Source organism: Gymnoscopelus microlampas, assembly GCF_963454915.1.
Source record: "Gymnoscopelus microlampas genome assembly, chromosome: 14".
Classification (NCBI taxonomy): domain Eukaryota; kingdom Metazoa; phylum Chordata; class Actinopteri; order Myctophiformes; family Myctophidae; genus Gymnoscopelus; species Gymnoscopelus microlampas.
In genome coordinates this window covers 36,704,273-36,726,675 of record NC_139951.1, presented here as the reverse complement: position 1 = coordinate 36,726,675, position 22,403 = coordinate 36,704,273, and the positions used below count along the sequence as shown (strand labels likewise).

The 22,403-nt window shown below is 41.6% G+C and overlaps 1 protein-coding gene across 2 annotated transcripts in view; it reads right to left on the bottom strand.

Moving 5' to 3' along the window:
- Nucleotides 1-22,403, bottom strand: part of LOC311060996 (zinc finger MIZ domain-containing protein 1-like) — a 227,418-nt gene that overhangs the window by 90,100 nt on the left and 114,915 nt on the right. For both annotated transcript variants that reach the window (XM_084079451.1, XM_084079452.1), the window contains exon 3: nt 20,231-20,291. The gene's annotated coding sequence lies outside the window, so the exon portion shown is untranslated. The remainder of the gene's footprint in view (nt 1-20,230; nt 20,292-22,403) is intronic.

Sequence of the window (22,403 nt, the reverse complement as noted above, 5' to 3'; positions counted from 1 at the left end):
TGTGTGTGTGTGTGTGTGTGTGTGTGTGTGTGTGTGTGTGTGTGTGTGTGTGTGTGTGTGTGTGTGTGTGTGTGTGTGTGTGTGTGTGTGTGTGTGTGTGTGTGTGTGTGTGTGTGTGGGGGGGGGGGGGGGGGGGCAGTACCAGACCTCCTTTTTCTCAATTGTGGGAGTGACCTTTGACCTTTTGTGACTTTGCCCTGCCGCTGAGTGAATGGGAGGAGAGAGAGAGAGAGAGAGAGAGAGAGAGAGAGAGAGAGAGAGAGAGAGAGAGAGAGAGAGTACTTTTAAATAGTGCATGAGCTCAACCTGTCCAGAGAGATGGACAGCACCAACATGAGGGAGGGAGTGGGAGGGGGGGGGGCAGTAAAGACATGCACATAGCTCATAAACACAGGCTGTCTACAGTGTGTCTCAAAAACGTTCGACCCCCATAACTCTGAGAGCGTACACATCACATGGAACCAAATGTACCCCCTGTAAAGGGTCGGAGTTACAGGCCTGCACAAGGGTCCATTTGGTTCCATTTGTACTCTTTCTTTTCCACTTTCAATTTTCATACTTCTCCAAAAAAACGGCAGATGTTTCTCCTGCTGTTGCTATGTACACCTTATTATGACTTATAGTCCAGCCTTACCGCTCATAGTTTACTGCTGTATACGCTTTCTCTCGGGGAGAGCAATTTGCAGCGTGCTATTTCATTTTCCAGCATTTTTTGGTTTTGTTTCCCCATACCTTTTAAAGACCTAAATTGTCTTTATAGTTTCCCTGGGCCTGTGTCTGTGCAGAGACATAGAACCATATTACTGGTGGCCCTTAAACACTTGTGGGAGACCTGTTGTTGTTTTTACTTAAGTAAAAATAGCAATACCACAACATAAAAATACTCTGTTTCAAGTAAAAGTCCTGCCTTCAAAATCAATACAAAAGTATCAGCATCAAAATATACTTGAATTGGACTATACTTATTGATCATAACTACTTAAAGACGCACTGCAGTGACATTTTCGGTCATTTTCGGTCACTTCAGCCGTGCGCAACACGGCTAGTGTTTGTTTACAAGTGAGAGAGAGACGGCCAGTGAAGCACGTTTGCTACTACCTGGCTTATTTCTAACCTATAATGTTTTCAGATACATATTTTAGTGTGCAGATGAAGTTTAAAATGAGTAATACACTCATCTTCAATGAGATTCAAAACGGAGTATCTCTGTAATTAAAATCAGCTTTGTTTGAAGAACGTGCAGCTATGGGAATCAAACAGGTGCATGTAATCAAGATTTATTTATATTCATGAAGGCTGCGTTATGTCATCACGCAGCACGTTTTCGTTTACAGGAAGTAATTAAGATTGGCTTTTTAGGGACTTTAGATATAAAATTACACAAAAATGTTTTGTTTTTTTCTTTTTTTTTGCATCTATTGTTAGGTATGCCCATATGATGACCACGGATATGCTCTAAAAGTGTGAAAAACATATTTTTCATTTCACTACACCTTTAATTTAAAAAAAAAAGAAGTATATAGCATTGGGAAAAATGTCAATTAAATACTCGAGTAGCCTGCCCCAGCGCGTCCGATATCTGGTCTAGAGGGGCGGATTCAAAATCTCCGGAAAAAAACACCCGTGGGCTCCTATTGGTTCACCAATCTGTGCGCCCGCCCCGCGCCCCTCCTCCTCCCCCAATGTGCAGCACAGAGCCCTGACGTCACAACATTTGGAGCGACGCCCACTGCATTCTGGTTGGTTGGGGGAAATGAAAGGTTGACTCCCACTTCCTATGCCAGGAATGTCAACAGCTTGGTCCAGGCTTTCTTTTTGAGCAAAACGCGAAGGAAAATTAAAAGCCTGGAGATCGAGGCTAATACTCGAGTAAAGCAAATGTACCTCAAAATTGTACAGTACTTGAGTAAATGTCCTGAAATTAGTTCCTTTCCACCACTAGCACAGCATCTTCCAGTGCCCTCATAAAGACATATTTGTGGCCGCCTCGTGCACAGTATAGGGCAGCAGATAGTTTGATAAGCTCGGTGAGAGGGGTTCTGATCCTGTGTTAACAGCCTGCTAGTATCTGCAGCCATTGCTCTCTCCTGGGACAGCCCTCTCATTCCACAAATGTGCTCAATTAAAAAGAGCAGAGTGCTTAGAGAGAGAGAGAGAGAGAGACACACAGAGAGAGAGAGAGAGAGAGAGAGGGTGGGGTGGGGGGGGGGGGGGTAGGACTAGAGCGGGGGCAGACGGGCGGCCCCTGTTTGATCTGGCTCTCCTAATTGGTCAGTGACAACGCATTAGCAGACAGGCGGGCGGCTTGATCCGCACATGCAGGGAAAGGAAAGGAGGGCTTTTTGACCGTATAGCTTGGAGCCCTGCTAACAAGTGGTGGAAGAAGTACTTTATTTTATTACTTTTTAAGTAATTAGTAGCAATACCACAACATAGAAATGCTCTGTAACAAGTAAAAGCCCTGTTTTCAAAATTGCACTCGAGTAAGAGTATGTTTTCGAAAATAGCCAATCTAGGAGCTCACAAACACGCCACGATGCACCGCGTTGTGAGCTTGTAGCTTGGCTGTTTTCGAATAGACAAGTATAAAATAGGGCTTAATTGTAATAATAATCTAAATCAACAAAGATACGTTGCAACATACAGTTCTCAAATAATTGTAGTGAGAGAGAGTGAAAAAGTGCAACATTTGCCTTTTGTGATGTAATGGAAAAGTATCGAAAAATGCCAACACTGAAGTACAGCCCAGTACTTGAGTAAACGTAATTAGTTATTTTCCACCACTCCACAGTAGCCTCGATCTCCAGGCTTTTATTTTTTAGTTTTGCTAAAAAATAAAAGCCTGGACCAGCGAGTCGATGTTCCGGGCACAGGAAGTGGAAGTCATCCTCAACCAACCAGAGTGCAGTGGGCGTCGCTCCAAATGTTATGAGGAGCGGGCCGGGAGTGACGGACAGATCGGTGAACCAATGGGATCCCACGCATTCTCTCTCTCCGGGGATTGTTAAACCCGCCCCTCTATGCCAGATATCAGACACTCTAGGGCAGGGGTCTTCAACGTTTTCAGGCCAAGGACCCCCTAGCTGAGAGAGAGATGAAGCAGGGACCCCCTCTGTGTTGTTAAAAATTGTGTTTCAGATAAAATTTTGCTGCTCTTTTTTCCCTGTACACACCTATAACTCTATGCCAAAAATAGCCGATCTACAAGCTCACAACGCCTCGCAGCGCGAGGCGTTGTGAGCTTGTAGATCTGCTATTTTTGGCTAAAGTTCTCCTCAGAAAAGGGATACTAGGGTTCAAGTGGTTAATGTAAAAAAAAAACATATCACACAAAGATTTGGGGGACCCCCTGTAGTAACTCTGAGGACCCCCTAGGGGTCCCGGACCCCCTGTTGAAGACCCCTGCTCTAGGGTAGTACTCTACAGTGACCATCATGACAGGTAGAGAGTGGGTGAGGAAAGGGGGAGGATGGAGGGAGGTGGAACGAGTAAAGTAAAAGTCCCTCAAAATGGTACTTGTAACATTTTTCTTTCCACCACTGTTATTTTACCACTTTATCCATTTAAACGTTGGCTGTTACAATAATAAATGTATTTTAACACAAATCTTCTCTTCTGGGGGGCGGGGTGTCCCTGGCACAAAACCTTTTCAGTAAAAGGCATGTGTTCAAAATGTTACTTGAGTAAAAGTACAAAAGTATTGGCTTCAAAATATACTTAAAGTACCAAAAGTAAAAGTGCTAAAATGTTTGAAAATAGCCGATCTACAAGCTTTGTAGATCGGCTATTTTCAAATGGCCTATGTGTCCTTTTACATATCAATTCGGGGGTCCTTGGTGCAAAAAGTTTGAGAACTAACTGAGTTAGGGGAGATGGGGGGGTGGAGGGGGGTAGGGAGGGAGTGTAGCGGCCGGCGTGTGGGAGAGGGACTGATTTAAAGGTTAGGCGGCGTAGGGCCGCCGTAAATCTGTGTCACAAATCTTTCCTTGTGGAGACACGGCTGGGTGGGCGGAGGATCATGGGAGGGGGGGGGGGGGGGGGCGAGGGGGGACACACAGGCATGTGATGAATCCCATGCAGCAGACAGGCACCACCCACTCCCACACACACACACACACACACACACACACCCACCGCCGGCCCCTCGCTCAGGGGTCCACTCCACGCCGAGCTCCATTGCCCTGATTCGGTGGTTCTCAAATATCTTCTATGTGAAGGACCCCCGACTTGATATAGTCGTTGCTGTCAGGAAGAAACCTCCTATCTCCATATTTAAAACGTTGTTTCCGTAAATTAACGCCCTACTTGATCGTACTACAGCGTCACACAAAAAGCGTCAAAAATAGCAGATCTACAAGCTCGAAACGCAGCGCGATGTGCCCCTTTTTTTTTTATCTTTTTTTTATTTGAATCCTGAAAACTAACTGTTTTGGACATATGAGGTTTCCACCCGACAGAGACGATATGTATTAGGCTGTGGACCCCCCCCCCCCCCCCCCCAATCTGAGAAGATGTGCCAGGGACCACCAGAGGAGAAGATAATAAATAAATAAATATATATATATATATATATATATATATATATTTATATATATATATATATATACATATATATATATATATATTTATATATATATATATATATATATATATATATATATATATATTTATATATATATATATATATACATATATATATATATATTTATATATATATATATATATATTTATATATATATATATATATATATATATATATAAATGATTTACAAGCTCACAAGCTCACAAACGTGTCACATCACAACGCGCTGTGAGCTTGTACTGTAGATCGGCTATTTTTGAATATCCCAAGTACAAAATAGGTTTAAAGTGGTCAAAACTGATTGCGATGCTATAACAAATTTTGCTATAAGGACCACCTGACGGACTGAACCCCCTCAAGGGACCCCTTGAGGGTCCCCCACTTTGAGATTTCGCTAGGGATCTTGGGGGGACACGGCGTGTTTTGACTGTCCCCGTGTAACTGAAGGGTCTCACACGCGGCTGTAAAGAATGCCAACGCGCCAGGGGAAGGGACGCATCTCCTCCAGGACAAGGGGAAATAGACATAGTGAGGTCCTCCTCCATCAAATAGTACACACAGTAGTATTATTATTGCGTGTTTGTGTTTTTCGCACCACGGGCATCCTGAATATTTTATGCTCTGCTCATTCATCCCCCCCCCCTATATATCCCCCACATACACTACATTCCTTAATAGTGTGCTGTATATAAGCGCCAAATGCATGCATTCAAAGCAGGTCACACATCACATGTTCGCAGGACTGTACATCTTGTTTTATATAATCACACAGCGATGCTAAAAATAGCATCTTATGAATATTGCATCGCTAAGGACAGCACAGAGCAGTCGGCTTTGCAGGTGTTACGCAATTGAAGACTCGAAGCTGTTGGGCGCAGCAACAAGAGCTGTCCCTTTATTGCACACAGAAAAAACGCACTAAACATAATCTCTGTCAAATGCACATATCTCTATGTATACGCGCACATGCACACGCACACACACAAGACACACACACACACACACACACACACACACACACACACACACACACACACACACACACACACACACACACACACACACACACTTGTGTCCTTGCAGGACTGGAAGCTTGGCAACTAATAAAACACTATTTACTCCACACCTGCAGTGAGATACAGTTAGCTTAGCATTTTGCTTGTGACAGAAGAAAGCACTTAAACCAATATACATGAAGGAAACACATCAGTTAAAGATGCAATCTGGAAACTTATTTTTGTGAATAAGACATTATTTTTTGACCTTTCTGTAAGGTAGAGTATGTTAATGCAATATATAGCTACTGTAGTACATCTGCAGTGGTCAGAGGTGGCTGTCGAGCAGTGAAGTACTCACACGTTTTACTTAACGTGAAAGTATCAATACTGCAAAATAAATACTCTGTTGCAGGTAAAATTCCAGTATTCAAAATGTAAGTGCAAAAGTATTGACATCAAAATATACTTCAAGTACCAAGGGTATTGTGCAGAATGTCCCATTTCACAAGTTCAAAATCTTTTGTAGAGTACAAGTAGATCGTCTATTTTCAAATGGCCAAAATATATAAAGGACTGAAGTGGTTAATGTGTGTTTTGTAATAATAATCATAATCTACAAAGTAACTAGTACTGTAACTAAAGCTGTCAAATAATTGTAGTGGGGTAAAAAGCGAGGAGCTTTCCCAGTTTTAATGGGACAAAACAGCCAACCAGTTAAAGAAAATAGCTTTTATGAAATATCCAAGACCATTAGGGTTTCATGGACGATGCTTCTGAACAACCATTTACAAGCATTTACACGAACATGCTATTCCATTGCTAGTTTGATCCATTCTAATACTCTTTCATCTTGTAAATAATGCCTGAAATCAGCTGTGGTGACTGAGAACTTTAATCCATGCATCATGCCCAAAAATAGCGACGCTAGGGCGTGTGCGGTTAATATGCACACCTCCAGGTTTTGCCTCGTTAAAAACACTTTTACAAGGCCTTTGAAATTAGCACCCAGTATGTTCCCTTCTGGTCACCCTCTCTCAATTCTTATGGTTTAAATTGGTAGACTGTACTGTAGCCGTAGCCGTGCTATACGACTCCGTTGGCACTCACACTAAGGGCCACAGCGCCCCTCAGAGAGGTGATGGTAGATGGACAGGTGAACGTTAACAATGCAGTTACATTTTACCCCTTTAAGACCTGGTCACTTTAGATTTCTTTGGGCTATTCAAAAATAGCAGATATACAAGCTCATAGCGCGGCACCGAGTGCCGCGCTATGAGCTTGTATATCTGCTATTTTTGAAAAATCGTTTTTTTTTTTTTTTTTTTTTTTTAAATTGTTAGGGTTTAGAATTTTTTTAGACGCTGCCTCAGGTCTTAATGGGTTAAGAGAGAGAGAGAGAGAGAGAGAGAGAGAGAGAGAGAGAGAGAGAGAGAGATCACAATGAATATACATTTTTGAAGAACCAATTCTGAAGACCAATTCTACAAATGCCTTCTAAACCAGTAGTTCTGGTTTCACTTTCACAAGATTTTTCAAAAATGTACAAAAATGAAAAATAGCAGATGTACAAGCTCTTTAGATTTAGATTTTTTTGCGCTTGACTATTCAAAAATTGCAGATATACAAGCTCACAGCGTGTCACTTTGTGTCAAACGCAAAAATCTAAAGTGCCACAGATTTAATAGAAATAATACCATGACTTTATGCTGCCAAGTATTTGGGGGCCGCCCACTTGCAATATCCTAACAGTCCACCGGTGGGCCCCGGCCCCACAGGTTGGAAGCGCCGGTATATTACACACACACACACACTCTCACACACACACACACACACACACGCACACACACACACACACACACAAGAGCACGCACTTCATCAGAAAAGGAGAAAAAGAAAAAAAAGGGGAAGTGAGTGCTGTGAGAAGCGGAAAAGCTGAGAAATTCCATGTCGTCCTGTTTCAGCCCCTCTGCAAAGTGCTGAAGCATCAGCAATTACAGGCTGGCTGGGTCATGAATCTCTCTCTCTCTCTCTCTCTCTCTCTCTCTCTCTCTCTCTCTCTCTCTCTCTCTCTCTCTCTCTCTCTCTCTCTCTCTCTCTCTCTCTCTCTCTCTCTCTCTCTCTCTCTCTCTCTCTCTCTCTCTCTCTCTCTCTCTCTCTCTCTCTCTCTCTCTCTCTCTCTCTCTCTCTCTCTCTCTTTTTCTCTCTCTCTCTGCAGTGGTCTGCTGCTCTCTGCTCTCTGTGTGAGACTGCAGAGCACTGCACACACACACACACACACACACACACACACACACACACACACACACACACACACACACACACACACACACACACACACACACACACACACACACACACACACACACACACACGTATGGCCCCAGTCACCTGGCTATATAGCCACACACACTCACTCACGCGTGTGCGTGTGTTTACTATACTTGTGAGGGCGTTGACCATTTATGATGACGATTTTTTTCGGAGTGCCATTTAACCCATTATAAGACCTGAGGCCGATTCTAAAAGATGTCTGATTTCTGTTACCATATCGGTGGTGCTCAAACTTTTTGATATGTATTTGGCCGCGGACCCCACATCTAAAAAAATAAATGGTCCAGGGACCTCCAGAAGCAAAGATTTGAGTGAAAAATGTTCACTTAACATATATATAACATATATATATATATATTATATTCAAAGATTTGCACAAATTTTCACGATTTTTCAGAAATAGCAGATCTACAAGCTCATAGCGTGACACGAAGTGACGCGCTATGAGCTGGTACAGTATATCTGCTGTTTTTGAGTAGCCAACGCTATTGTAATTAAAAGGTTGAAAATCACTGAACCTGAACACGCATCTAGTCTTCGGTGGCTGCAGGATGTACATTGTTAGTGGAGAGATACAAAAGTATTGGTATCAAAATGTACTTAACTCAATTCCTGCCAATCACGCATAAATGCGATCTATTAAATAGCGCACTTGGCCGCCAATTTCGCATAAATGCGTTCTATTGAAAAATTTAAAAATTTGAAAAAAACAATTTTTTCAGTTTGACCGAAAGACCAAGGAGATATGATTTTTCGAAGATTTAGACTCCCATCCACTTCCTTGTTAACTCAAAACTTAAAAATTCTGTATCTCGGCTCCTGAGTACTTTTTTAATTTCAATGAAAAATCTCTGGCAGACAACAGCAAAAAATCTGAAATAACTCTGTCAGGTGAAGTGTTAAAGTACCAAAAGTAAAAGTACTAAAATGTTTGAAAATAGCAGATCTACAAGCTCACGATGCGACGCGTTGTGAGCTTGTAGATCTGCTATTTTCAAATAGCCTAGGTATAAAATAGGGCTAATGTGGTTAATGTATGTTTTATAATGTCATATATTTATATCTGCAAAGTTTTCAAATGTAGTGGAGTAAAAGTTCAATATTTGTCTCTGAGATGTAGTGGAGTAGAAGTAAACGTATAGAAAATTGGAAATACTCCAGTAAAGTAAAAGTACCTCAAAATTGTACTCAAGTACAGTACTTGAGTACATGTACTTAGTTACTTTACACCACTGTGTGCATGCATATTTGTGTGTGTGTGTGTGTGTGTGTGTGTGTGTGTGTGTGTGTGTGTGTGCGTGCGTGCGCGCGACGTGCGTGCGTACGCGGGACATACACCGAGATCCGACTGCAAAGTGCTGAACATATAATTAGCTGATCCGGTAGAAAGCGGAGATAGGCAGTCACTTAATTAAAATGATTAATTAAGGGCAATAAAAAATAACTTTTTCTTTCAAAACTGCTGTCTATAATTACAAGTGACTCCCCCCTCTCCCTGGCAGAAGGCTTCAATATCTGAGCGAGCCTGTGTGCGCGTGTGCGTGTGTGTGTGTGTGTGTGTGTGTGTGTGTGTGTGTGTTTGTATTACTATACTTGCGAGGACCAAGTATAGTAGAGTTTAGTTAAAAAAAAAACATTTTTTAGAGATACGTTTACAATTAGAAAAACATTCAGGTCAGGATTAGACATTTAGAGGTTAGGTTTAGGGATTGGAATTAGAGTTAAACATGATTTATACTTAGTTGCGCTCCCAGTGTCATGCACCGAAAAAACAGCCTATCTATAAGCTCACAACGCGTCGCAGCGCGACGCGTTGTGGGCTTATAGATCTGCTGTTTTTCGGCTTTAGGCTTACGGTTAAAAAATGGCAACGATTATTATTTTTTAAATGGCATTCATAACATGGCTGTCGTAAAGTGTTGATGTCCTCACAAGTATAGTAATACAAACGTGTGTGTGTGTGTGTGTGTGTGTGTGTGTGTGTGTGTGTGTGTGTGTGTGTGTGTGTGTGTGTGTGTGTGTGTGTGTGTACAGAGACAGAGAGAAGTCAGTTTCTCTGGCTCATTCAGCGTTAGGATCCTCGGCTAATGAGATTAGTCAATAATGGATTGAAAGCAAGCTGCCTCCCTTCACAACACAATGGCCAGAGAGGCTGGGTGTGCGTGTGCGTGTGTGTGTGTGTGTGTGTGTGTGGGGTGTAAAGTAACAACAAAGTACATTTACTCAAGTGCTGCACTTAAGTACAATTTTGAGGTACTTTCACTTTACTGGAGATTTCCAATTTTCAATACTAATAATAATCTCTGAGGCAAATATACATGATTATTATTATAAAACATACATTAACCACTTCAGCCCTATTTTATACGTAGGCTATTTGACAATAGCCGATCTACAAGCTCTGAGCTTGTAGATCTGCTATTTTCAAACACGTTAGTACTTTTACTTTCGGTACTTTAAGTATATTTTGATGCCAATATACTTTTGTACTTTTACTCAAGTAACATTTTGAACACAGGCCTTTTACTTGTAACAGACATTGCAGTATTGATACTTTTACTCGAGTACTTTTCCCACCACTGGGGGGTGTGTGTGTGTGTGTGTGTGTGTGTGTGTATGCACAGAGGCTGCCCTGTCAGTGACACATCACACATGTACACAAACATTGCCCGTGCGCGCACACACACTCACTCGCCAGTACGTGGCGCTTGCAGCCAAACAACCCGGGCCACCTCTTTAACATACAAATTGTGTTATAATATTGAATGCCATCTGTTTTGAGACAGCGCTCGGTTGCCTGGACCCGTCCAGATGACTGCAGATGATTCCTTAGGATTTAAATTCAAATTGAAGTCCCTCTATGTCTCTCGATGGAGAGAAACATGGATGGTGTGCAAACGTCACGCTGGGCCCTGGAGTGATGCGGGTGGTTTTGATCAGTTTCATATGAATCGCACCTCTAAAACAGCAGATATACAAGCTCATAGCGCGGCACTCGGTGCCGCGCTATGAGCTTGTATATCTGCTATTTTAGACATAGCATATTTAGACATAGCACCACTATGAATCGCAGTCTCTCTATCAGTGGCAGGTGGAAGAAGTACTCAGATTCTTTTTTGAAAAAAACTATGTTGCTATAATATCAGTGGTTCTCAAACCTTTCCATGTCAAGGACCACCCAAAATGCTATGTATTTGGGCCGCGGACCCTCATCTCAAAATATGTTGTTCCAGGAACCCCCCCAGAAGCACAGATTTGAGTTACAAATGTTCGCTTTAAAAATATACACATTCACAGATTTGCACAATGTTCACGATTTCTCTAAAATAGCAGATCTACAAGCTCATAGCGCGGCACTCGGTGCCGCGCTATGAGCTTGTAGATTTGCTATTTTTTAATAGCCAAAGAATAGCCAAAGTCTTAAAGGTTTAAGTAAAAGTAGCAATGCCACAAGGTAGAAATACTCTGTTACAAGTGCAAGGCTTTGTATTAAAACATGAGAAAAATGTGAAAGTAAAAGTACTGGCATCAATATACTCAACTAGGTATTGGCATCAATATATGCGCACACAACGCAATAGGTAATCTGTATTCAAAATATCTAAAAAATAACCAATAATAATCTACAAGCTCACACAGCATTGCAACACGGTGTGCGTTGTAAGCTTGTAGATGCCAATTGCTTTGAAAACTTGAAACTGCAAAATGTCATCGATAATGACATGGCCAAAAAAAGACCAATATGTATCAGTCTGGCTCTAATAAACATAAACCTTGCACATTTGACGGGTTGTCCTTTGCAGAGAAACAAAAATTCAGGAAAGAAGGATCAAGTTTTAATTTCCCCCCAAAAAAAGGTCCACCTTGCCAACAGCAACAGCTTCATGTTCAAAGGAGGACCAGTCTGTTTCATGAAGGAGAGACAGCCCTTTCCTCCCCCCCCCGCCCCCCACCCCCGCCCCAAGAAAACACACTGCTGTCCACTGCAAGTGTGCAACTCTTTGATCTGTCCTCACTGCTGGCAGCAGAGGATCTACGCTTTAACAAAAGAAAAACAAGCAGAAATGATTCATATTCAATCATGTAATGTCTGGACATCCCAACTGTTACCACTCCCTTACGCAACACATATCTGCTACAGTATGTTAACCCTTTATAAGACCGGGGAACGCATCTGTGTCATCTTTCTTTGGCTCTTCAAAACAGCAGATATACAAGCTTGTAGATCTGCTATTTTAGAAAAATCTTGTAAAAATTGTGCAAATCTTTGTATATATATACTATGTTTTAAAGCGAAAATGTTTAACTCCGATCTGTGCTTCTGGGGGTCCCTGGAACAACATATTTTGAGTCTGTGGCCAAATACTGTACATATCATTTTGGGGGTCCTTGACATGGAAAAGTTGGAGCATCACCGATACAGCAACATAGCAACACAGGATTTAGAAGACATTTGTAGAATATATATTCAAAGATTTGCACACATTTTCACGATTTTTCAAAAATAGCAGATCTTCAAGCTCATAGCGCCGTCTACAAGCTCACAACCCGTGAGCTTGTAGATCTGCTATTTTCCGCTGCTATTTTCCACCTCTATTGACCTCTATGTCCAACATACTCCAGGTTGAAAGTAGTTAATTGTACCATTGAAAGTGGTTAAAGAGTTAACCGAAACACTGTATTGTGTGGACTTTGTAGTAATGTCAGTAATCTAGGAATTTGCATGTTTATATTATGCTGTTGCACATCGCGCACGTCACTCCGGATAGGAACGTTGGCGTAACGCCTCAAACGCAAACATACAAATCGTCGCTGTCAATGTGGAAACCTTGTATGTCAAAAAAAGAGTTCCTTTTTATTATTATTAAAAGATAAGTTAAATAGTGAAAATAGCTGATTGGTAACTAAGCAGGTTTCTGAACTCTCCATGGCCCGCCAATGAGACACTCAGTGAGTAAACGTGAATTGTAAAGGAATAGTTCACCCCCAAAATGACTATTTTTTTCTATCCATTAGTCACCCCATGGAGACTTGAATTCATGGATATTTTTTATGTTTTTATTAAAAGTCATTTTGCGGGTGAACTATCCCTTTAAAATGAGCATGACTGAGGACCAATTATATGACGATAAGGTGGGAAAATGGGTGCTCCTTTAAGCATAATTATATAATACATGTATTTACATTTTTGCCTATAATGATACCAAAAAATCAAAAATTGCGCCACGCCTCTGAGAGTGTGTGTGCGTGTGTGCGTGTGTGTGTGTGTGTGTGTGTGTGTGTGTGTGTGTGTGTGTGTGTGTGTGTGTGTTTTGTGCGTACGGCAGGCAGGCAGGCAGGCAGGCAGTACCCACGAGGGCTGGGGTCAGCGGCCATTGCAACCAGAAGGTCAACCCTTCTGGTAATTTGTTTAGCTCCCCTCCATCACTGTCCAAACACCAAGGCATTGTATCAGCTAAACCAATTACTATCTGACATGAATCACAGAGTATTGGAGGTCCCCACACGACCACCGCCACCGACTCTCCCCCCCCCCCCCCCCCGTTATTATTAGAAATGTCTTATTCCCCTCTCGCGGAAAAAAGGCACCTTGTCGTCCCCCCCGTCCCCCCCCCGTCCCCCCTGGTTCGCCCCGGAGCGTCGCATTTAACCCATTAAGACCGGGGAACGCATGCGTGTCATTTTAAGATTTATTTGGGCTATTCAAAGATAGCAGATATACAAGCTCATAGCGCGGCACCGAGTGCCGCGCTATGAGCTTGTAGATCTGCTATTTTTTGAAAAATTTGACCCCCCCAGAAGCAAAGATTTGAGTTACAAATGTTCGATTAAAAAATATATAAAGATTTGCACACATTTTCACAATTCAAAAAATAGCAGATCTACAAGCTCATAGCGCAGCACCGAGTGCCGCGCTATGAGCTTGTAGATCTGCTATTTTTGAATAGCCAAAGAAATCTAAAAATGACACACAGATACGTTCCCGGTCTTAATGGGTTAATGCTTATCAGCAGCCCCAAAGTGAGTCATTTTACCTGCAATGAGGCAATTCTGTGTGGGATTTTTTAAAGGTAATTTAACCTATATTTAGACATGGAAATGAATTAAGCACCAGCGACCCCCCCCCCCCCCTCCCCCTCCCCCCTCTTTTCTCTCTCGCTCTCTCTCGAAAAAGCATAAACGGCGGTCAAAACGGATAGCTTCCCCCTGCTTAGTATGCAGCTAGGAATCCTCTAGGGTGGGACGCCATGCTGTGTGTGGAGAGACAATCTGCATTTTGATTGGTGCGCGCGTCCAAGTTTTCTGCCCCCCCCCCGCTCTTACAGCCACTTAAAGGGGCACTTCACCCATTTTCATCCAAAACCTTTATCTTCGTATAATTGGTCCTTCTCGCTATTTGATCATTATTGTGATGGCACCCGTTTTTATGTCGACTCACTCTGCCGTCTGATTGGTGTGAGCCCTGTGTGGACAGTTCAGAAACCATGCCTGCCAATGACATCATCCATGGGGGATTCCTATAAGCTAATAAGAGAAATTAAAGCCTTTCTTTCTTCTTCCTGGAAAGTTAGAGCACTGAAATAGAAGCCATTGTTCTTGCATCAATTAAAACAACTAGACCATACCCGGTCGGCGCAGCGCATCCGTGGGGGGATATGCGCACATGATCTGGCAACCCGGGAGGCAGTTCGTCCCATAGCTGGGCAGCCCCGTAACCATGGCGACAGTGTTAGACACAAAAACGCTAATAAGAAGCTGAGATTTGATGAAATCGAAAAACGGGCTTCACAGTTAAGTTCAGATGGTAATGGTCAATGGCTGTGTGCAAAATCAGAGCAATTGGTCCAGCCAGTGAGGAGAACCGGGTGTCTTCACCACCACTACAAACACCACCACTACAAACGCACAGAGGTTACTAGAATTATAGTAGGATGTCATGAAATCCTGTTTGAAATGACCAAAACCTGCCTCTTGAGATCTACAAGCTCACAACACATGTTGACAGTTTTTTTTTGTCGATTTTGATGAATCTTTGAACAATCGTGGGAAAAGTGTAAAAAAATAACTTTTCGTCTATAATGATAAAATTATATGGACGCCAGGCTTTAAGCCATTCAGACCGGGAACGCATCTGTGTCATTTTTAAAATGTCTTTGGCCATTCAAAAATAGCCGATCTACAAGCTCTGTGCCGCGCTAAGAGCTTGTAGGTCTGCTATTTTTGAAAAATCTTGAACATTTTGTGCAAATCTTTGAATATGTTTTTTCAAAGCCAACATTTGTAACTCAAATCTTTGCTTCTTAAGATTTGCATAAGATCTTTCTAAAATCGCAGATCTACAAGCTCATAGCATACTATTTGGGAAAACGGCAACGTACAGAGTATAGTAGCATCCCTGTATTCACTTCGATAGTGTCTGCACAACGATACGATACATACTGTACAGATTACCCATGCGTGATTCATCTGATTTCATTAAAAGCTGCCACAGTGTGTGGACACAACATACTGATAGGAAACTGATGGTTTGTTTACAACCCGCCACTGTGTTTGGACAACATGGAAATGCCAGAGCTAATAAAGCTCTCAGACAGACAGAGAGAGAGAGAGAGAGAGAGAGAGAGAGCCATTTGTACCATCTCACCATTAAGGAGCCACTTTGCTCCTCTTAAGCCCAGAGATTATCGACTGTTTGGAATTTCAAGGAACCCCCCCCCCAGTTTGGTATGGATTAGGGCCACGGACCCCCCGTTTGATACCATTTAAAAGAAATCTCTAGGAAACCCCCCCAAATCTACACTGTAAAATCCTCAGTGTTTATTTAAAGGGATAGTTCACCCATTTTTCTTTTCTTCTATCGATGGTCGTCACACCATGGATACTTGAATTCATGAATATGTTTTTGTTTTTGTCGCATTCATAAGCCAATAATTTCATGACCAGCGGACCGGTAGGCAGAGCTTCCGGTAGGAGACACAAAGGAGACTCTTTGTGTCTCCTACCGGAACCGCTGCCAGTCTTCAAATTATTGGCTTATAGGAATGTGACAAAAACAAAAAAATATCCATGAATTCAAGTCTCCATGGGGTGACTAATCGATAGGAAAAAAAAGTCATTTTGGGGGTGAACTATCCCTTTAACTCTGAGAGCGTACAAATGGAACCAAACGCGACGGGTCCGTTTTGCATGTACGCTCTCAAGAGTTACAGACCCGTGAAGCATCGACACCCTGGTGGTCCCCAAGCCAGACGTTGAGAAACAACCCCCCCCCCCACACACACACCCGTTCTTTTTCCTCCACTCTGGCCTCACAGCCCCGGCTTCAGCCTCTGATGGCGGTAACCATGGAAACTGCCTTCATTCACCACTTGCAAATAATGAAGACAATGTGTTTTCCATTTAGATGAGGAGCTTTTTTTTTTTCTCTCTCTCTCTCTTTCTGTTGAAGGAAGCGATACGGAGCGTCCATCTTAACCGTTTCATTAAGAGAGTCTCAATGGTCGCGTTTTCCTTCTTCTTCTGACACGTTATTCACTGTAACAACAGTTACAGTTATCAAGACATTGTCATGTCAAGGACCCCCCAGAATTGATTATGTTACTTAGCTATGTCAATAACATATCCATAACATATTATTCCATTATTATTATTTTATCACATTTCTTTCAAGATTTTTCAAAGAAATGTCAACATTTTCGCGTTTTGAAAATATTCAAAACGGAGGTGTTCGCTTTAAAAAAACATATTCATTCAAAGATTTGCACAAATGTTCACGATTTTTCAAAAATAGCAGATATACAAGCTCATAGCGCGGCACTCGGTGCCGCGCTATGAGCTTGTAGATCTGCTATTTTTGAATAGCCAAAAGAAATTTAAAGCAAGCTTGCAAATCAGCTATTTTTGAATAGCTGAAGTATAAAAGAGGGTTAAAGTGTCAATAAACTGATTGTGATGCTATGACTAATTCCGCTCGGGGACCCCCTGGAACTCCCGCAAAGGACCCCTGGGGGGGGGGGGGGGTCCTTTGGAGAACCGGACCCTACTTAGAGAGCCACTGCTGTAGAATTGGACGTGAGTCAGTGTGAAGTTGCGTAATCCGATATCGTGTTCAACAAGCAATGTTTTTATTATTTTTATCATCATTATTTGTATTACTATTCCTCTTGTTCTAGTCTAGGTCTCTGTAGAGTACAGATGTTACCTGAAACATAATTAAAAGAACAGAAATATCACCTCCAGCTACACATTTTACTATCTTGATCGCACAACAAAGGGGATTATCCACAACTATAAAAATAATATTATGCAAATGCCATTCATATCCTGAACACACACACATACACGGTGGCAGCGACACACTCGATCGCACATAGCATACCTAACACACCTTCTATTTAAGCTCTTAAACCATACACTTTGTTGATCTGCTATTTTCGCCAAATGTTCGCCTATTTTTGCCAAATTTTGCCCTTTTTCTTGCCAAATGTATGCCTATTATTACCTGCTCAGAATAGGGAAGCTAGGGTTAATCTTTTTAAACACATGACACACACACACACAGACACCTGACACTTCACATACTAAGGGTGCACACGCACACAATCGTATGCACACATCAATGTACACAATTTAGTGTACATTGAAGTGTTACTGTATGTGCAGACGCCTTCTTGGTGTGTTCCGTGCATTACAAGTAAAAGTCCTGTATTCAAAATGTTACTTGAGTAAACGTACTAAGGTATTTGCATCAAAATATACTTGCAGTACCAAAGTAAAGTAAGCATTATTTTACACATTGGCTATTCAAAAATAGCAGATCTACAAGCTTGTAGATCTGCTGTTTTTGAAAAATCGTGAAAATGTGTGCAAATCTTTAAATATATATTGTTTTAAAGCAAACATTTCTCAAATCTGGGGGTCCCTGGAACAAAATATTTTGAGATGGGGGTCCGCGGCCAAATACATATAATTCTGGGGGTCCTTGAGATTAAAAAGTTGAGCACCACTGCTATAGAAACATAAGTTATTTCAGAAAACTGTTCGGATTTAGAAGACATTTTGTAGAATCGGCTTCAGGTCTTAAAGGGTTAATGCATGTTAATAACCTAAATCTGCAAAGTGACAAGTCACTGAAGCTGTCAAATAACTGCAGTGGAGTTTAAAAAGCACACATTGGGCTCTGAGATGTGGTGGAGTAGAACTAGAAATACTCAAGTACAAGTACCTCAAAACTGTACTTATAAGTGCAGTACTTGAGTAAATGTACTTACTTACACTTCCAATAGTTGCGTGCGGTGCACGCATGCAGTACAATGGAAAGAATGGAAGGAGTGAGAGCGGGACAGAGAATCTACGGGGTCTCCTTTCCACTGTTTACAGAGCAGAGAGTGAAAAAGTCCCTGCAAAAGCGGCGCTAGGCAGCTTTCCAGGACAAAATTAATTCAAGGAGGTTTTTTACAAATCACCAGACAGGAAACATGGTGTTGTTCCTACTTCCACTCTCCTCCACAGCCCAGTAAACATCCAGCTTCAGTTTGTTGTGCCGTTGGCTCACGAGGAAAAAAAGCACAACAGAAAAAAGCACCAGACAGTTTTTGCACCTCTAATTCCTTGATGACAACAAGTTTGTCTTTGCAAAACGGGTACGAGTTTTTCTACACAGGGCAGCCTTTGAAGCCCTGCTTACCTCCTGTTTTTTTTTTGTTGCACAAAAGCCTATCGCTGCTGTGGTCGGGGAGAAACCTTGCATCTCCATATTTCAGGGTTTTATGTTTTTTTTTCATAAATTAATGCTAATGACTACTTTGTCGTCCAAGAAATGTCGCACAAAAAAAAGGGAAAATTGGCGATGTACAAGCTCACAAGACGTTGCATCGTGACGCAAATATTTTTGAAAAAAAAGGTTAAGTGAAAGTTACAGTGATTAAGTCTGACTGTGGGTTTTTATAAATATTGAACCAAGCAAAAGTATTAATATGAGTGGGGGGTGTTGTATATATATATATACGGTGGGGGTGTTGTCACAATCTAATACAGCCCCAAACCCTAATTCTCTAATTGGTCTGGTGGCGTGCCTCGCTAAGCATTGGTCTGCCAACCAAACCTTTCGTGATCGAATCCCACTATCGGCACTCTTTTTCGGACAACCGCAGACAAATTTTTTTTGGCCAATAAAGTATAGTTTTGGACAGCGACGGAGGCGCGCAGTCTCAAGTGAACATGAGCCACGAGGCACCGCCAAGCGAGCTAAAACGAGCGAGTTGCCGCGCTGAACGTTGCGAAGTTCGCTTCAGCCTACTCAGTGCCGTTCGAGTTATATACCGATGGGGACAGAATCGTAAATCATGTTTTGAGGTGAGTGTTTGCCCCAACTGCCACTCAAAGTGACTAATGGCCAATCACAGCACGTCTTTTCCGGATCTTGCCCAGAGTGGGTTGCATTTCACTATCACCCCCCCCCCACCTCATTTCCTAAAAAGTTACAGTTTTGGACATACAAGGTTTCCATGCCACAGTGACGCTACAGAAAGGTTATTGAGTGTGGGACTTCTGCTGTCAATAGAATTCATAAGGTATATTATCGTCAATCCTGCTGCTCTACCACAGAGCCCTGTGTGAACTTACAGTCTGGGGACTGTGTTCTCCTCCTCATCCATCCACACACACACGTCTATCCCCGACAACACAACACTAACCTTTAAGAAAACACCAACAATACCACTTCACACAGCAGGCTGTGTTGCAACAGCAGCAACTAGAAAAAGAACGCAGCGCGCTCCACCGCTCACTGTGCACACAGATTGATATCGCTGACGTCGGGCTACAAAACCCCGTATCTACATCTGTCAACTTTTCTATGTTTTATTTGGCAAATTATATCATTCAAAATGAGCACACACGCACGCGCACGCACGCACGAACACACACACACACACACACACACACACACACACACACACACACACACACACAAAGAGCTGACAACTTGCAACAGTAGATCTGCTATTTTTTGCTCTTTTTGAAACATTTTGACAGTGAAAGTGGTTTAAAGGGCAAGACCACTCAGGTAGAGGTTTGGGTTATGTAGTTACCTTGCCATGATGTAACTCCAAAGGTAAATCAAAAATAATTTCTCCATTGACTAGAAATGGATAAAATTTAAAATATGCTCCTCATTGACTTTGTACATTGTACGGTAAAACAGCTCTCAAAGTCACTCTTTTAGCACGTAAGCGGACACAAACAAAGTTGATTCAGACAATATAGAACATCACAAAACCCAGTACTGTTTGTTTTTATTATAAAAATGTTGACTTACCGTTGATTTGACTATTTAAAGATCTGGATCCGGATCCACGAATCCAGTCCGGGTTTCCTTCCTAATAAAAATGACAAAATCAACAGTCAGTTAACATTTTTATACAATTCCAAACACATACAGTATCATTTTGGGGGGGTTCTTCCTTGACATGAAACCGTTTGAGAACCACTGCATTGGAACACGTCCCCCCCCCCCCCCCCCCCCCCGAAAAGTAACAGTTTTTTGGACATACAAGTTTTCCGCCCGACAACAACGATATACACAAGAGATAAAACATTCTCATGACTCCTGAATCACGCTCAGCGTGACGCAGTGTGCTGCTATCTCTCTAACACGCCCCGACTGCAGTGCTGATAGCCATGGTTGAGCCACTCGCATCTACCTGCTCCCTATGAGAGAGTTTGTTCTTTAGGAAAGAAGGAGAGAGTTTGTTCTTTAAGAAAGATAAACAAACTAACACCGCCGACGTTTGCAGCACGAGGGAACCTGGCGGTCTCCAGGTCTTCTGAGCTGTGGTGGCAGAAGTACTCAGATACTGTAATTCACCTAAGTAAAAGTAGAAATACTACAATACAAATATGCTCTGTCACAGGCAAAAGGCCTGTATTCAAAATATTGCCATAACATGCTGTATTATTGTTAAAAAGTTATGTAGTGCTGCTTTAATGTATGTTTTGTAATACTAATTTAAACCTAAAAAGTAAACAGTATGTGGTGGAGTAGAAGTGTAAAAGTATTGAAACACAAAGCAAAAGTACAGCAGAATTGTACTTTAATTGCAATACTTGAGTAAATGTACTTTCCACCACTACTACTTCTTCTGAGCCATGAGCCAACGACGTAGCGGTTTCAATGGTAGCGTAGCAGGATTATGGCTAAATTAGATTTACAATGTTCCCTGAGCTGAAGACCTGAGCTGTGCATTTCCTGGAAGGCTGCAAAAGGTAGAAAATCCAATTGAGCTCATAGTCAGTCATTACATGCTGATTGTCAGGAGTAAGCACTGGGGATCGACCCGATGGGATTCTTTCAGGGCCGCTATACCGATTACTAGCAGAAGTGGTGTAAAGTAACTAAGTACTCAGTCTACTCAAGTACTGTACTTAAGTACAATTTTGAGGTGCTTTTACTTTACTGGAGTATTTCTAATTTTCAGTACTTTTACTTCTACTCCACTACATCTACGAGGCAAATATTATACTTTTACTCCACTTTGAAAACTTTATAGTTACTAGTTACTTTGTAGATTTTGATTATTATTACAAAACACACATTAACCACTTCAGCCCTATATCTATATATCGGCTATTTTCAAATGGCCAAAATGTATATTATACATTTTGGCCATTTGAAAATAGCCGATCTACAAGCTCACAATGCATTGTGAGCTTGTAGATCTGCTATTTTCAAAATATTTGTATACATTTCAAAACTTGTGAAATGGGACATTCTGCATAATGAGTACTTTCTACTTTTGGTACTTTAAGTACATTTTGATACCAATACTTTTGTACTTTTACTCAAGCAAATTTAGAATTCCGGACTTTTACTTGTGACAGAGTATTTCTCCATCGCAGTATTTCTACTTTTACTTAAGTAAAACATATGTTTCATCTTGAATAAAACATAATATAAGTGCAGGGAGCTCCAACATGTAGCAGCATGTCTTCTTTTAAAATGAACTGAAATATTTAATGAATAAAAATGATTAGCCAAATAGCTCCTCAAATGTTTTATAGTGTCAAATGCAGCATATTAATTTGAAAATAAAGTGTGAGACTTTTTTTCTCTTTAGCCCATAGCCAGTCATTACATGCAGATTGTTAGGAGTAAGCACCAGGACTTTTTCTTTTATCTATTCTTTTATGGAGAAGCTGTTCTAATTGGTATACTGTAGCTCAATACGCCGCATGTAATTTTAATGAGACAAGTCTTCTTGACAGAAAAGAGATGGTGGCATGACTGATGATGCGTTACATCTCAATTTGGCTTTTTTTGTATGTCTTTTCATGCACAATCTTTGTTATCTTTCGGTGAAGCTCGCAAACATAATATTGAATTAGCCTCTACCCGTTTGTGATTTTATGCCACTAAATCAGTGGTTCTAAAAAAAAAGAAATGATTCCAAGGATACCCATAAGGGGACCTTTTTTGGTACCATTTGCACACT